The sequence below is a fragment of the Chiloscyllium plagiosum genome, unplaced genomic scaffold (assembly GCF_037043375.1).
Source record: "Chiloscyllium plagiosum isolate Xiang-an unplaced genomic scaffold, Cpla_swu_hap1 HiC_scaffold_15, whole genome shotgun sequence".
In the NCBI taxonomy this organism is placed as follows: Eukaryota; Metazoa; Chordata; class Chondrichthyes; order Orectolobiformes; family Hemiscylliidae; genus Chiloscyllium; species Chiloscyllium plagiosum.
The window spans coordinates 18,583,660-18,601,529 of record NW_028270153.1 but is presented as its reverse complement, the minus strand read 5'-3'; the positions used below and the strand labels follow the sequence as shown (position 1 = coordinate 18,601,529).

Genomic DNA, 17,870 nt, shown 5'->3' with positions numbered 1-17,870 from the left:
GTGGAGAGAGTGGTTGGTTGTAGAACTAAATCTAACATCAAATGCTCTGAAAAGAGATAAATATTCTTGGTTGAAAGAAACACACCATAAATGCAAAAGATGATAATTGGAATGGTACTAAATCTTAGATTCTTAGTTATGTGCATAGACTTTTTAATTAAGGATATTGATACTTTGGAGAAATGTAGCCTTTGATTTAATCTAATACAAAAAAACTGAATATCTTCCTCATTTTCAGCACATTAGCACCGCTAAAAAGACATGGAAAATGCTTTCCGAGCAGGAAACTTGAGCAGAAACTGTTCTGTCTTTAAAGCGCTTAGGGCGTTTAGGCTTTTTTGAATCTTCTTGTAATCCACTTGTGACTTTCAAAAGATCTCATTTGAACATATCAAGTTGAGGGTGTAACAATTCCTAGTTTCCTGGCTTTACACTCTTAGACTGAGATTTATAATGTACAGCAGCTGTCAGAATTAGTTGATATAGGCGGAATGTGAGAGATTTCTGACATAGTGAAGGATCTAGCAGTTAGAAATGTGATTTCTGCAGCTGGGAAATGCATTCTACAATGTGCTCTTTCTTGCTCTTGCCATTTTGCCAATTTGTTTTTGTTTTTGTCGAATTCTCACAGTGTCAGATCACTGGAAGATATTATGATGCATCCAAGACCCAACCCAACCTTTATGGTGAATCCATTCGTTATGAGCACACAAAGCCTGTTCCATCAGTGGAAAGCACATCAATGTATGGAAGAAAAGATGTTGAAGTTTTCTGTTTGTGGCCACAGAGTTACCTCCTACTCCCTCGCTTTCAAATAAAGTTGCATGGCGTGACATTGGTATTTCTGGCGAGATGTACCCTTATCCTAGAGTATGTGTGCTGTAAGTACTTGGGATTGCTACTTATATTTGCAATTTGTTCATAACTACCTTGTACACATTACAGATTGTGGGAAAAATTACTACCCTGTTGTTATCAGGAAACTTTCACAGAGACATATTTTAAGTAGACTCTGTTGACTGTTATAGAGTGCTACATTATTAAACTCTACCAACTGGAGTTTGCTCGCAGAATAAAAGCTTTGTTTACTGTCAAATAAACTGTTTGCCTTGAGTCCTGGCATAAATTCCTACATCATCTCCAACTCGTTAGTTGTTAATCAAAGTTCTGATCAAATGTCAGGGCGCTCCCTGAATTCTCTACAATATGACAACAAATCAGCATTTTTCCCCATTAGGGCCTTGCAATTGATTCATTATGGTTTTGGATTCATCATCATCATAGCTCATCAAAAACAAACCTCTCTCCTACTCTTCTCTTTGACCAGGTCCATTTAAAGACAGAGTTGACTCACATAATGCAACACATAGAATATGATGAGGAATTCAAAAACGCACGGTAAAGCAGAGAGCTGCAAACTAGAAGTAGCCTGTAATATATGAAATGTGAAGCAAGTTAAGCATATTTAAAGCAGGGTATTCTAAGCAAAGGCCAATTTACAGAGTAGCATGAGAGTCATATTTATGTGAAGGTAAAAAGCAGGAATTCTGGGTGTTTAAAGAAGGAACATGAAATGCTGGAAACACGGAGAGGGCTATGAGCATGTGGGAAGTGAAATTGCAGATTAATCTTTCCGATAAGGTGCCTTATCAAAACAGAATTATCTCAGTCTAAGTGTTCATTGGTCTTTTTCTGACACTGACGTTGTCATAAACAGAATCTGGTGAGATTTCCCAGCTTTCCCAGAATACCTTAAATTGTCAAGCTCTGGGTAAGGTTGGATAAATTGGCTCTCCTTCTTTATTCACGTACACCCTCGGTTGGTTGCAAAAACTTTATAAAAGTTCACCACCAACTCTCAGATAAATCTTTGGAAAAGCCAGCTTAACCAGGCTTACTTGAGTTAACAAGGTTAAAAATCACAATACCAGGTTATAATTCAACAGGTTTAATTGGACTAGCTTTCAGAGCGTCGCTTCTTCATCAGGTGGTAGTGGAGGGCTCAATCCTAACACACAGAATTTATAGCTTGAGTCCTCCACTACCACCTGATGAAGGAGCGATGCTCCGAAAGCTAGTGTGCTTCCAATTAAACCTGTTGGATTATAACCTGGAATGATTTTTAACTTTGTACATGCCAGTCCAACACCGGCATCCCCAAATCTTAAGTTAACAAGGGGTGATTTGATCGATTATGAAAAGTGCGTGCGCATCTTTGCATATACGCACGCACCAAAAGATGATAAAAGTTAAAAGGTATTTGGATCAGTCTCTGGGTGAAGAAGAAGGATCCTAGAAAGGTAATAAAATAACCATGGTGAACCAGGGAATTTATCGACAATAATAAATTGATAGAAAAAAAAGCACAATGCGGAAAAGATTAGTTATAAATTGGAAGATTGGAAAGTTACAAAAGGCAAAAAAAACCAAAAACAAAATAAAGAGGGTGAAAGGTAACTATGAGGGCAAGCGAGCAAGTACCTAAAAATAAGCAGTAAGAGGTTTACAAATATATAAAAAGGAAGGGTGAGGCAATATTGAATATGGGGCCCTTAGAGAACAAGGCTGGAGAAATTATAGGGAGCTAGAAAATTGCAAATGTGTTAAGCAAATACATTTCATCAGTCTTCATAGTAGAGGATATCAATAATATTCCAAACATTCTAAATAATGAATGAGCTGAATACGGGTGAAAATAAATATGATAATTATCACCAGAGAAAATGCACTCAGGAAACTAATGGGGTCAAAGGTCAGTAAGTCACCTGGACATAATGTGTGGTGTCCTAGGATTTTAAAGGAAGTAACTACAGAGATAGTGGATGAACTAGCAGTAATCTTCCAATGATTAGATTCTGGAAACGTCTCAGAGGATTGGAAAACCACCAATGTATCAATGTTATTCAAAAAGGGAGGAACATTTCTTTTAAAAGACAACTTTTGGCAGTTAGCTTAACATCTGTTGTTAGGGAAATGTTAGAGTAACTGCACATAAGGTTACTTAATAAGATAGGAACCCATGATGTTGGGGATGATATATTGGCTTGGATAGAGGACTGATTAACTCATAGAAGACTGACATTTGGGATAAAGGAAACATTTTTAGGATGGCAATCTATAACTGGTGGTGTCACAGGAATCAAATGTGGGCCCACAATTATTTATAATATGTATGGTGACTTAGACGGTGAATGCACAATTGCCAACTTTGCAGATGGCCCAAAAATAGATGGGAAGGCAAGTGGTGAGGATGACACAAGGAGTTGACAGAAGGATATGAACAGCTTGAGTGAATTAGCAATATTTTGGCAGGTGGAACATAATATAGGAAAATGTGAGATTACGCATTTTGGCAAGAAGAACAGAAGAGCTGAATATTATTTAAATTAGGAAAGACTGCAGAAAGCTGAAGCACAGAGGGATTTAGGGGTCCCAGTACATAAATCACAAAAAAAAACTAGCATCCAAGTTCAATGGATAGTTGGGAAAGTAAATGGAATGTTAATCTTTATGTCAAAGAGAAAGCGGTATTAAAAAATAAGGAGATCTTGCTAAAACTATATAAGACACTGGTCAGATCACAGCTGGAGTATTGTGAAGAGTTTTTCTCCCCTCATGGAACAAAATATATACTGGCACTGGGGGCAGTCCAGAGGAGGTTCATTAGATTGATCCTGGGTATGGAGGGATTTTCATGTGAGAAGAGGTTGAATAGGTTGGATCTGTAGTCCTGAGAGACCTTATAGAAACATAGGATTCTTAGAGGACTTGACAGTGTGGGTGTGGAGAAGTTGATTCCCCATGTAGGAGCATCTAGATCCATAATCTCAGAGTAAGGAGTCGCCCAGTTAAAACAGAGATGAAGAGAATTTTTTTTCTTTCAGAAGAGGGGCCATTACTTATGTTAAAGCAGAGATATATAAATATTTAATCAGTGAGGGGAATCAAGGCGAATGGGAAAAGGCAAGAAAATGGAATTGGGGCTTATCAGATCAGCCCTGATCTCATTGAATTGGACTCAATGGGCTGAATGGTCTATTTCTGCTCCTGTCTTATGGTCTCATGGGCTAATCTAGTTCCTATCAACTTAGTAGTCTACCCACCTGGCACTGTGCCCCCACACTGATGACACTTTAACCTCATACTTACCATTGAACAATGAACTCACCATTTGACAGCAGCTGTCAAAGTGTCTCTCAGTGATCCTGGACCTTACGTTTCAGAAACCAGCAGCTGACTGCTGTGAAAGTGAAGCTTGCCTTGCATTCCCCTGCACTATGAAAGAACCGTCAAATTGGAAGTTGTCTCTGCAGTTCTGAAAGAGCCCTTATCGAAATCACTGGCAGAAATATGGCGTTCTTGCCTTTCATAACAAAGAAGTGGCTGCGTGGCAATCAGTGGGAGATTGTCACTCATTGTAAACTCCAGCCCTTATGTGGTAGTGAGCTCCACATTCTAACCACTTTGTGCATGAATAAATTCTGATTTCCCATTGGATTTCATAGTAACTATCTTGGATTTATGGCCTTTAGCTTTGGGTTGTCTCACAAGCGCAAACAATCTTTCCACCCCCATCGCATCTAAAAACATTTTTCCTTTAAGATTCCTTTCTGAAGAAAAATGGCTCAATCTGTTCTCTCTATTTTCCGTGTTCTCAAAGTGAAGCTGATACCAGCATTGCCACAAATACCCTATTCCCTTTGAGAAAGTGATGGCACTGGTAGACTGTTTCCTTGAATGTTGCTCATACTTTGCAGGTATCTCTCAGAACACATTACTTTTCAAGTCACACCATAGAGTAGAGGCAAAGGGTATGACAGTTTCCCTTCTTGAAGGACTGTAGTGATCCACAAGGGCTCTTCTGAAAATATAATAGCATTTCTTGATTATTTTTATGATGTTGGTAAGATTTGAACTCAGGTTAGCTCAATTGCTAATCCAGTATGATAATGATACAACCATAAACCTATCAGTCAGTTTGTGCCAAACTCTGGCTCAGCTGTTTCTAATATTAGAGGATACTGAGTCTCCACTAACGTTTAAACCAGAGGACTAAAGTTCCAAATTTGCAGAACTGAATTGACATGTTTAAAGTACCTTTCTTCTCTCTTCCCTCATTTTTTAAAAGGATGTAGCTTATAAATTCTCAAGTGTAGGTTTAACCCAAATCAATCGAAAGGAGTTAAAAACCAATTCAGATCAATTTCAATTGATTTAAAAATTCCACGCCAGAGAAAGCCTGTATCTAATCTAAACCTTGTGAAATTACCTCATGAATATTAATGCTATCTAATCAATAGCCAGCCAATTTGAGACAACCTTTGTATGTCACACAGCGTCTTTCAAAACTCCGATATTTGTACCGTCAAGAAAATATTATTGCATTGGTGGTGCCTCTGATTAATGCCCATGTAATTGGCCATTCTGCACAATGAGGCTTTAAGATCAATATTGAACTCTGACTAAGTTCCAATAATGTCAACTTTTTAATGCATATACGTCACGTGTGATTTTAAGCTCCAAAAGCTATTCATGAATTCCCACATTTCTTTGAATCAGACTTGAAATCAACATGGTTTTGAGCTGCACATGTTGATAAGTCAAAAGAATTGTCACTCTTTTAAATATGGTACAAATCCATGCCTGCAGTTTATTTGAGCAGTTATAAAGTCATAGAGATAAACAGCATGGAAACACACACTTTGGTCCAACTAGTCCATGCCAACCAGAGATTTGCCAGCACTTGGCCCATATCTCTCTAATCCCTTTGTATTCATATACGCATCCAGATGCCTTTTAAATGTTGGAATTGTACCAGCCTTCACCACTTCCTCTGGCAGTTCATTCCATGCACACACCTCCACCCGCTGCGTGAAACAGTTGCTCCTTAGGTCCCTTTTATATCTTTCCCCTTTAACCCTAAACCTATGCCCTCTAGTTCTGGACTCCCCCACCATGGGGAAAGATTTTGGCTATTCACTCGGTGCATGCCCCTCATGATCCTCTGTAAGGTCACCCCTCAGCCTCTGATGCTCCAGGGAAAACAACCCCAGCCTATTCAGCCTCTCCCTGTAGCTCAACCCTGGCAACATCCTTGTAAATCTTTTCTGAACCTTTTCAAGTTTAGCAAGGTCTTTCATATCGCAGGGAGACCAGAATTGAACACAGTTTTCCAAACAAAAACAGATGCTGCTGGAAAAGCTCAGCAGGTCTGGCAGCATCCATGAAGTGAAATCAGAGTTAACGTTTCAGGTCCGATGACCATTCCCAGAACGGATGGTAGCCAGGAAAATGTCGGTTTATATGCAGAAGATAGGGTGGGGGAGGGACCAAAGAGTAAACAATAGGTTACCCCTTCCCCCACCCTATCTTCTGCATAAACTGACACTTTCCTAGCCACCATCCGTTCTAGAAAGGGTCACCAAACACAAAATGTTAACTCTTATTTCGCTTCACGGATGTGGCCAGATCTGCTGAGCTTTTCCAGCAACTTCTGATTTTGTTTCTGATTTACAGCATCGTCAATTCTTTGGTTTTTACTTATGCAGTATTCCATAGGCAGCCTATGAACTGAATGGTGCAAAATTGAGAAATTATTTTGCAGCACTGAGGAATCACAAAAGATATGAGATGACAAATTGGTTAGTCTGTGACTCTGAAATGTTTTTCTCAAATTTCAGTTTGACTACAATTATTTACTTTTCTTGTTACACAGGCCTGGATTTTCAGAATCAGAGTGACTCAGAAATCCTTGCAAACTGATGATTTTTGACCCCGTTCTCACAATTTCCCATTTTCATCAAGATTGGGTTGCTCTTCGGAGGGTCGTGTGGACTTGTTGGGCCGAAGGGCCTGTTTCTACACTGTAAGTAATCTAATCTAATCTTTTAAGAATACAGCCTTGGTCAGGTCACGAGCCTGCACTCAGTGCTCCTGACCTGGCTGGCTTAGTTGAAAGGATTGATATGTCCTTTTCCTGTCAAATTTCCATGCAGTTGGAGCAACATTTTGAAGAGTCATGGCCGACAATGAGGTGCCATGAACTGTAGACTACATTAGAGAACATTTTGAAAGTTAAGTTCAAACACATATTCTCCATGCTAGCCGATGGTCCTTCATCTACTTCTCATGATCCGTCATACCCCACATGTCAGGCTTTACCCCCAACCCTCCACCAACATTTATGTTTGTTTATGCCTAGCCTCCATTCTGGGCTATAGCATTCCCATTCTATTCACCTACTATACATTGTTTAGAAGCAATGACAGGAGGTGGACAAAATATTTGTTTTGTAACATTTGACTTTCTTTAAAAAAACTGTGCAATGAAAGTGTCAATTATCCAGACCCATTAAAGTATCAATAACCAAAAGACCAAAGATGATTGTACCCCACATAGGATTTGTATCCCATGTATGCACACTGCATACATTTCACATGCAGGTTACTATGATTACAAATGTCTTCATCCTGTACCAGGAAAGGGTGTGATTAGTAGAATTATTCCTTGCAGAGCTTATATCACTCATACATAGAGTTTATGTATTCTGATAGAAAAAAATCTTCTCCTTCCCCCTCCAGACATGGTTGCTGCCATTTTCCATTTCTAATCTACATTCGTGATTCACATCAGAATGAAGACAACACAGGTTTTACCTCATAGAATGAGTGCTGAAAATGTGTTGCTGGAAAAGCGCAGCAGGTCAGGCAGCATCCAAGGAACAGGAGAATCGACGTTTCGGGCATAAGCCCTTCTTCAGGAATGAGGAAAGTGTGTCCAGCAGGCTAAGATAAAAGGTAGGGAGGAGGGACTTGGGAGAGGGGCGTCGGAAATGTGATAGGTGGAAAGAGGTCAAGGTGAGGGTGATAGGTCAGACTGGGGTGGGGGCGGAGAGGTCGGGAAGAAGATCTCAGGTTAGGAAGGCGGTGCTGAATTTGATGGATTTGACTGAGACAGGGTGGGGGGGAGGGGAAATGAGGAAACTGGTGAAATCCGAGTTCATCCCTTGTGGTTGGAGGGTTCCTAGCCGGAAGATGAGGCGTTCTTCCTCCAACCGTCGTTTTGTTGTGGTCTGACGATGGAGGAGTCCAAAGACCTGCATGTCCTTGGTGGAGTGGGAGGGGGAGTTGAAGTGTTGAGCCACAGTGTGGTTGGGTTGGTTGGTCCGGGTGTCCCAGAGGTGTTCTCTGAAACGTTCCTGTCTCCCCAATATAGAGGAGGCCACATCAGGTGCAGTGGATGCAATAGATAATGTGTTTGGAAGTGCAGGTGAATTTGTGGCGGATATGGAAATATCCCTTGGGGCCTTGGAGGGAAGTAAGGGGGGAGGTGTGGGTGCAAGTTTTGCATTTCTTGCGGTTGCAGGGGAAGGTGCCGGGAGTGGAGTTTGGGTTGGTGGGGGGTGTGGACCTGACGAGAGAGTCACGGAGGGAGTGGTCTTTTCGGAACACTGATAGGGGAGGGGAGGGAAATATATCCTTGGTGGTGGGGTCCGTTTGGAGGTGGTGGAAATGACGGCGGATGATACGCTGTACATGGAGGTTGGTGGGGTGGTAGGTGAGGACCAGTGGGGTTCTGTCCTGGTGGCGGTTGGAGGGGCGGGGCTCAAGGGCAGAGGAGCGGGAAGTGGAAGTGGAAGAGATGCGGTGGAGGGCATCGTCGACCACGTCGGGGGGAAATTGCGGTCCTTGAAGAAGGAGGCCATCTGGGTTGTATGGATTTGGAACTGGTCCTCCTGGGAGCAGATGCAGCGGAGGCGAAGGAATTGGGAATATGGGATGGCGTTTTTACAGGGGGCAGGGTGGGAGGAGGTGTAGTCTAGGTAGCTGTGGGAGTCGGTCGGTTTATAGTAAATGTCCGTGTTGATTCAGTCGCCCGAGATAGAAATGGAAAGGTCTAGGAAGGGGAGGGAGGAGTCTGAGACGGTCCAGGTGAACTTGAGGTCGGGGTGGAAGGTATTGGTAAAGTGGATGAACTGTTCAACCTCCTCGTGGGAGCATGAGGCAGCGCCGATACAGTCATCGATGTAGCGGAGGAAAAGGTGGGGGGTGGTGCCAGTGTAGCTGCGGAAGATGGACTGTTCCACATATCCTACAAAGAGGCAGGCATAGCTGGGGCCCATGCGGGTGCCCATGGCTACTCCTTTGGTTTGGAGGAAGTGGGAGGATTGGAAAGAGAAGTTGTTCAGGGTGAGGACCAGTTCAGTCAGTCGAAGGAGGGTGTCAGTGGAAGGGTACTGGTCGGTACGGCGGGAAAGGAAGAAGCGGAGAGGGCTTTGAGTCCTTCGTGATGGGGGATGGAGGTGTACAGGGACTGGATGTCCATGGTGAAGATAAGGCATTGGGGACCAGGGAAGCGAAAATCATGGAGGAGGTGGAGGGCGTGGGTGGTGTCCCAAACGTAGGTGGGGAGTTCTTGGACTAAGGGGGACAGGACCGTGTCGAGGTATGCAGAGATGAGTTCGGTGGGGCAGGAGCAGGCTGAGACAATGGGTCGGCCGGGGCAGTCAGGTTTGTGGATTTTGGGCAGGAGGTAGAAACGGGCGGTGCGGGGTTGTGGGACTATGAGATTGGAGGCGGTGGATGGGAGATCCCCCGAGGTGATGAGGTTATGGATGGTCTGGGAGATGATGGTTTGGTGGTGGGTGGTTGGGTCATGGTTAAGGGGGCAATAAGAGGAGGTGTCCGCGAGCTGGCGTTTAGCCTCAGCGGTGTAAAGGTCGGTGCGCCAAACTACTACCGCGCCTCCCTTGTCTGCTGGTTTGATAGTGAGGTTGGGGTTGGAACGGAGGGAGTGGAGGGCTGCACGTTCCAAGGGTGAGAGGTTGGAGTGGGTGAGAGGGGTGGACAGGTTGAGGTGGTTAATGTTGCGGCGGCAGTTGGCTATGAAGAGATCGAGGGCGGGTAAGAGGCCAGCACGGGGTGTCCAGGTGGATGGGGTGTGTTGGAGGCAGGAGAAGGGGTCGTCAGAGGGTGGGCGAGAATCCTGGTTGAAGAAGTAGGCGCGGAGGCGAAGGCGGCGGAAGAATAGTTCGATGTCTCGCCGCGTGTTGAACTCGTTGATCCAAGAGCGTAGGGGAATGAAGGTGAGGCCTCTGCTGAGGACTGATCTTTCATCCTCAGAGAGGGGTAGTTCTGGAGGGATGGTGAAAACACGGCAGGGCTGGGAGCTAGGACCTGGTGTGGGGCTGGGGCTGGGAGTTGGGGCGGGGTCCACTTCCCGCTCCTCCGCCCCTCCAACCGCCACCAGACCATAGCAACACGACAGTTGGAGGAAGAGTGTCTCATCTTCCACCTAGGAACCCTCCAACCACAAGGGATGAACTCAGATTTCTCCAGTTTCCTCATTTCCCCTCCTCCCACCTTGTCTCAGTCCCAACCCTCGAACTCAGCACCGCCTTCCTAACCTGCAATCTTCTTCCTGACCACTCCGCCCCCACCCCCACCCCCACTCCGGCCTATCACCCTCACCTTGACTTCCCTCCACCTATCGCATTTCCAAAGCCCCTCCCCCAAGTCCCTCCTCCCTACTTTTTATCTTAGCCTGCTGGGCACACTTTCCTCATTCCTGAAGAAGGGCTTATGCCCGAAACGTCGATTCTCCTGTTCCTTGGATGCTGCCTGACCTGCTGTGCTTTTCCAGCAACACATTTTCAGCTCTGGGACACCCGGACCAACCAACCCAACCACCCCATGGCTCAACACTTCAACTCCCCCTCCCACTCCACCAAGGACATGCAGGTCCTTGGACTCCTCCATCGCCAGACCATAGCAACACGACGGTTGGAGGAAGAGCGCCTCATCTTCCGCCTAGGAACCCTCCAACGACAAGGGATGAACTCAGATTTCTCCATTTTCCTCATTTCCCCTCCCCCCACCTTGTCTCAGTCAAATCCCTCAAACTCAGCACCGCCTTCCTAACCTGCAATCTTCTTCCTGACCTCTCTGCCCCCACCCCACTCCGGCCTATCACCCTCACCTTGACCTCCTTCCACCTATCGCATTTCCAACGCCCCTCCCCCAAGTCCCTCCTCCCTACCTTTTATCTTAGCCTGGTTGGCACACTTTCCTCATTCCTGAAGAAGGGTCTATGCCCGAAACGTCGATTCTCCTGTTCCTTGGATGCTGCCTGACCTGCTGCGCTTTTCCAGCAACACATTTTCAGCTCTGATCTCCAGCATCTGCAGTCCTCACTTTCTCCTCATAGATTGAGTAACACGTTCAGACTGGTATTCTTTGTAACTTCACCCTCCTCCTCCGAACCTTCACCTTCCTTTCTTTTTGCATCCTGTTGACTCTATCAGGTTTAAGCTTTCACATGTTCCTACCTAACTCCTTCATTTCTGTCTTCATCCCTGGTCGCCACACTACAGGAAGGAAGTGAAGACTTTGAAGAGCATGCAAAAGAGGTTTACCAGGATGTTTCCTGGATTGGAGAGTATTAGCTACAGGGAGATGTTGGACAAACTTGGATTGTTTTCGATAGAGTGTTGGAGACTGAGGGGTGAATTTATAGAAGTATATAAAATTTATAAGGGGCATGGATAAAGTGGATAGTCGGTATTTTTTTGCCCAGAGTGGTGATGTCAAATACCAGGGATATAGGTTTAAGATGAAAGGGGGGAATGTTTAACGGAGATGTCTGAGACAAGGTGTTTACACAGAAGGCTGTAGGTGCCTGGACTGTGCTGTCAGGGGAAGTTGTAGTAGCAGATACAATAGTTGAACAGGCACATGAATATGCAGGGAATAGAGGAATATCTGCAGGCAAATGGAGTTAGTGTAGAATGGCATCAGGTTGCTACTGACACGATGGGCCAAAGGACCTGTTCCTTTGCTATCTCTCAAATAACCCCCAAGCCTCAGCCCTACAGCTCAACCATAACAACCATCATGATGCACTGTTTTCCCAACCCAGTGGAAGGCAGGGTGGCGCTGACTGTCAGTGACTGTAATGTCCCCCACCCCCTTGCACAGTAACCCATGTATATGTTGAGTTGTTTCCTTTAGTTTTTTTGTTCAAGCAGTTGCAGGAGACTTGGCCTGACAGACATTTCCCTAATCAGCTGTCTGGAGTTGTTAATACACACTTCTGAACCAGGCAGGACTTGAATCCGGGCACTTTACTACTGCACCTCAAGGGCCCCTCAAATATTTGTTAACAATGTGCTCAAACACGTTATTACATCCTTCTTGCAGCAGAAGAACTGAACCCAGACCTACTAGCCCAGTGGTAGGGACATTACCAGTACACCAAAAGTGCTCTGCTAAAAGTGTAGCAAGTATGGAGGAGAGCTGTTAGCACATGCTGTAGGTGTAACATTGACATAGTACAGTGCCATACAAGAACATCGTTGCCCTCTATGACTGAACATTGCTGAAAACCATGGCATACTGCCTGGCATTGTGTTTGCACTATATGGAAAAGCAACATTGAACAGCTGTGAACTATTAGATCCTGAAAGAGGCAGCAAAATACAAAAAGACAAAGCATGACAGAGATTCTGTGAGTATCCAAGTAGGAATGAACAGAGTGAGCCCAAAGGGAGCAGGCAAAGGGCATCTAATGCATGGCATGGGAGCTGGTTCCAATGTGCAAAGTGACCTGGCACTCCAAAGTACAGCACTGAAGTGAAGAACTGTCTGCCAAGTGGGTTCAAAACTTGCCAAGAAGATGTGATGGGTCTGGTTTTCGTCTGATGCCAACATCTATAGATCAGGAGGGCATGATGGTGTAGGTAATCACTGCCCATGGAGCGTGACTTGTGGTGCTGGAGATTGCTGAATGGAGGCTTGGAGAAGCAATTGGGGAGCTGGAGCAGCCAGGTTCTTACTTCTATGTCAAGAATTATCATCGTCAAATACCTGTTAGCCATGTGAGAGAATCGCAAATTGCATATAAATAAGGTGCGGTTCGGAGTTGTAACTGAATGCAAACAGGTCTCCTGCTCCTCAATAACGAAATTCTCATCGCACCATTCAAATTTTGAATAGAAAATCAGATTTTCTTTTCTTAACATCAAGAATCTCACTTTTCCAATCTTGCCATATTTTCCTAACTGGCTTGCCATTGGCCACGCCATCCAAAATTTGGGAAGAAAAGGACCCCTGAGTATTTGAGCATGACTTTCTTGAAATGCAAAAATATAAAGATACATTGCCTGAAATTACGAAAATACTTGAGACTGAATACGTGGCCTGCCATGTTACAAGAAAATAATTAATTGCACTGGAATCATAATGTATTCTTTCTCTATTGTCCCCTGAGGCTCACACTCCTAGAAGCACCAGCTATGGTGTTGGGACATTTGAAAATCCAACTGATAAAAGACGTAACTTATCTAAAAGATCTCTCTAAATCAGTAGAGGATATTGTTGAAATGTCTGAATAATCAGCAGTTTTCAGACAATTTAATGGTTATATCATCATATGGCACAGAGGGAGGTCATGCAATCATACCAATACATTAAGTTTTGACTCCAAAGCTGGTCATAGCTTTGAAGCCAGAAATGTATGATTTGACTCTCAGGCCAGTTTCAGCTTGTCTTCAAATATACCAAATTAAAATCTTTTGCATTGCATGTTTTGGGAAGGCAATGATTGCCTGACATTCATTGTAACCTGGTGCTATATGCATCCACGTGTTAAGTATGTCTAACGTGCCGCCCAAAGTGATCCAATAGGCTATAATCTTCCTGCCTGGAATGGATTACTGTAAACATGTACTATGATGAACATTGGTTTCAAATTCAGGTAATCCCACATCTTTGTGAAAAGCTAGCTGCCCTTAATTTTGCTTCTAAAAAGAAAATGCAAAAGGGAAATGTGACCATCCAATGCATCAAGAAGAGTAAGAGTAAACCGCAAACAAACATTATTCAGAAATAATTCGAAAATAAACGAGCACTTGAATAATCATGGAGTCCCTGCAGTGCAGAAAAAGGCCATTTAGCCCATCAGAGCTTACCAACCTCTGAAGAGTGTCCCATCCAGACCTACCCCAACACCATAACTCCACATGGGGTTGAGTCCTATGGCTAACCCACCTAATCAGCACATCCTTGGACACTATGGGAAATTTTTAGCATGGCCAAGCCACCTGGCGTGTGCCTCTTCAGATTGTGGGAGGAAATCAGTAGACACTGGGAAGATGTGCAAACTCCACATAGACAGCCCGCCAAGGATGGAATCAAATCAAGGTTCCTAGCGGGGCAGCTGTGCTAATCACTGAGCTACTGTAGCATCCCTATATGTTAGCATATAACCATGTGTTAATTAGGTTTTTGCACTGATATTGGTATCCACTAATCAATAAATGATAATTAAGCATATTTACATTATTTAAAACAAAATGGAAGCAGGTGAGCAAGGTCTGACAATGATTATGTTTGCCTTTATGTAGAGTTTTGTGTTTTTGAACAGTTAATAACCCGGTACATGGCCTATTCTGTAAAGCAAGGTAATCACCTCCTTCCCTTGTGTTTTAAATAAACTGATTTTGCTTCTATTCAAATTTGTATTGCCCTCCATCTGAACTTATTCGGATATGGGTTCTGGTGATCAGAAACACAGTGTATGACAGAGATATGCTTTGTAGGTACCAGGCAGGCAATCAATTATGGTTTCTTTCAACAGATAATTTTTAAAAAATGTTATAAGATGTAAATACTTTGAAATCTTTACTGAAAACAAAATAACTGTCAGCTAATACTTCAGCTGAGTACATCTGTAACTGATTGGGAAGAAATCTAAATAGATTGTCTGCAATTAAAGACTAATGTGATTGGGCAAGAAAGCCCAACGGCCACATTTCACTGTTGTTAACTCATCAGGAGAGAATTTATTCAACTGAGCCTCCTGTTTTATAGATAATAAACAATAGACAATAGACAATAGGTGCAGAAGTAGGCCATTCTGCCCTTTGAGCCTGTACCACCATTCATTATGATCATGGCTGATCATCCTTAATCAGTATCCTGTTCCTGCCTTATCTCCATAACCCTTGATTCCACTCTCCTTGAGAGCTCTATCCAACTCTTTCTTAAATGAATCCAGAGACTGGGCCTCCACTGCCTTCTGGGGCAGAGCATTCCACACAGCCACCACTCTCTGGGTGAAGAAGTTTCTCCTCATCTCTGTCCTAAATGGTCTACCCCATATTTTTAAGCTGTGTCCTCTGGTTCGGCACTCACCCATCAGCGGAAACATGTTTCCTGCCGCCAGAGTGTCCAATCCTTTAATAATCTTATACGTCTCAATCAGATCCCCTCTCAGTCTTCTAAACTCAAGGGTATACAAGCCAAGCCGCTCCAGTCTTTCAGTGTAAGGTAATCCCACCATTCCAGGAATTGACCTCGTGAACCTATGCTGCACTCCCTCAATAGTCAGAATGTCTTTCCTCAAATTTGGAGACCAGAACTGCACACAGTACTCCAGGTGTGGTCTCACCAGGGCCCTGTACAGCTGCAGAAGAACCTCTTTGCTTCTCTACTCAATCCCTCTTGTTATGAAGGCCACCTCATGCTATTAGCCTTCTTCACTACTTGCTATACCTGCATGCTTACCTTCATTGACTGGTGTACAAGAACACCCAGATCCCTCTGTACTGCCCCTTTACCTAAATTGATTCCATTTAGGTAGTAATCTGCCTTCCTGTTCTTGCCACCAAAGTGGATAACCATACATTTATCCACATTAAACTGCATCTGCCATGCATCTGACCACTCACCTAACTTGTCCAGGTCACCCTGTAATCTCCTAACATCCTCCTCACATTTCACCCTGCCACCCAGCTTAGTATCATCAGCAAATTTGCTAATGTTATTGCTAATACCATCTTCTATATCATTAACATATATTGTAAAAAGCTGCGGTCCCAGCACTGATCCCTGCGGTACCCCACTGGTCACTGCCTGCCATTCCGAAATGGAGCCGTTTATTACTACTCTTTGTTTCCTATCAGCCAACCAACTTTCAATCCAAGTTAGTACTTTGCCCCCAATACCATGCGCCTAGGTTTGCTCACTAACCTCCTATGTGGGACTTTATCAAAAGCTTTCTGAAAGTCCAGGTACACTACATCTACTGAATCTCCCTCGTCCATCTTCAGAGTTACATCCTCAAAAAATTCCAGAAGATTAGTTAAGCATGATTTCCCCTTCATAAATCCATGCTGACTCTGACCTATCCTATTACTACTATCCAGATGTGTCGTAATTTCATCCTGTATAATAGACTCCAGCATCTTTCCCACCACTGAGGTCAGACTAACTGGACTATAATTTCCTGTTTTCTCTCTCCCTTAAAAAGTGGTACAACATTAGCCACCCTCCAATGTGCAGGAACTGATCCCGAATCTATCGAACACTGGAAAATAATCACCAACGCATCCACGATTTCTTGAGCCACCTCCTTCAGTACCCTGGGATGTAGACCATCAGGCCCCGGGGACTTATCAACCTTCAGACCTAACAGTCTCTCCAACACCAATTCCTGGCAAATATAAATTCCCTTAAGTTCAGGTCCTTCAGCCACTGTTACCTCAGTGAGATTGCTTGTGTCTTCCATAGTGAACACAGATCTGAAGTACAAATTCAACTCTTCTGCCATTTCTTTGTTCCCCATTTCTTTGTTCTGTCTTCAAGGGCCCCATTTTTTTGCCTTTCACATACCTAAAAAAGCTTTTACTATCCTCCTTTATATTATTGGCCAGTTTACCTTCGTACCTCATTTTTTCTCTGCGTATTTCCTTCTTAGTAATCCTCTGTTGTTCTTTAAAAGCTTTCCAGTCCTCCGTTTTCCCACTTATCTTTGCTATGTTATACTTTTTCCCTCTTTTAACTTTATATGTTTCTTAACTTCCCTCGTCAGCCACGGCCACCCATGCCTCCTCCTAGGATCTTTCTTCCTTTTTGGAATGAACTGATCCTGCAACTCCTGCATTATACACAGAAATAAAATATAAAAACTGTATAAACTCAGACATTATTGCTAGTACCATGAGGAAAAGTGTCTTTACCTCTTGGTGGAGTCCACTATCCATTCCTTATGGAAATCTGTTTAATTTTCATAGGACCAAAGAAACAGGAGGCCATTTGGCCCATCAAGAATGCTCCACCATGCAATCAGATCATGGCTGACCATCTTCCTCAATGCCACTGTCCCATGTTATTTTTTGACGTCACTAGGACCTAGAAAATTTCTGCCTTGAATTTGCTGTAATTGAGTTTTCACAGCCCTCTCGGTGACAGAAAACATTCACCACCCAATTCCTTCCACAGATTAAAGGAGAGGACACTCAGGCGGATTCTTTGAAAGGTTAACAAGCTAGATTACTGGATTACCACTGGATGAAAATGTTTCTCATTACTACAGAAAGTTGTACTCATGTGGAGATACATTCAGCCACTGAACAAGATAAGTAAATAAAAAAGTCAAATACAGTTGAGGTTGAGCAATGTAAAGAGTAAGAGAAGACACGGTGTGGCAGATATTAATTTGCACAATCTGCAGATAATTCAGTCAAGCGATTGACTGCTCATAACAGAACCCCTTGACCCAGCTTTTCACATTTTTCAAATCATTGGGTTCAATGAAAGTGGTCTGCTTCACCAGAATATCATTCAAATAATATGTGACTGCTCCAGCCATCACATTTTACCACACCGAAAACTGGCGGGGATAGTTTGCATGTCATGAAACTCACACCTAGTTTGAATGTCTGCTCATGGTGACCAAGTTTCATCACTTAAGTGGGGACAACACAAGAGGGGATCATTTTAAGGGCACAGATGAGGTCAATTTAGTGCCTTGTGTTGCTTCTGATGTGTCTAGGACTAAGTGGCGAATTCTAAAATTTATGGTCCAGTGCT

General features: G+C 43.6%; 1 long non-coding RNA gene across 1 annotated transcript in view; it reads left to right on the top strand.

The window, feature by feature from the left end:
• The window catches only part of LOC148147619 (uncharacterized), a 45,411-nt gene extending 27,948 nt beyond the window's left edge, over positions 1 to 17,463 (top strand). The window contains exons 3-5 of the long non-coding RNA XR_015759471.1: positions 632 to 881; positions 6,716 to 6,865; positions 17,280 to 17,463. This is a non-coding gene — a long non-coding RNA (uncharacterized LOC148147619). The remainder of the gene's footprint in view (positions 1 to 631; positions 882 to 6,715; positions 6,866 to 17,279) is intronic.
• Positions 17,464 to 17,870: the final 407 nt, after the last annotated feature.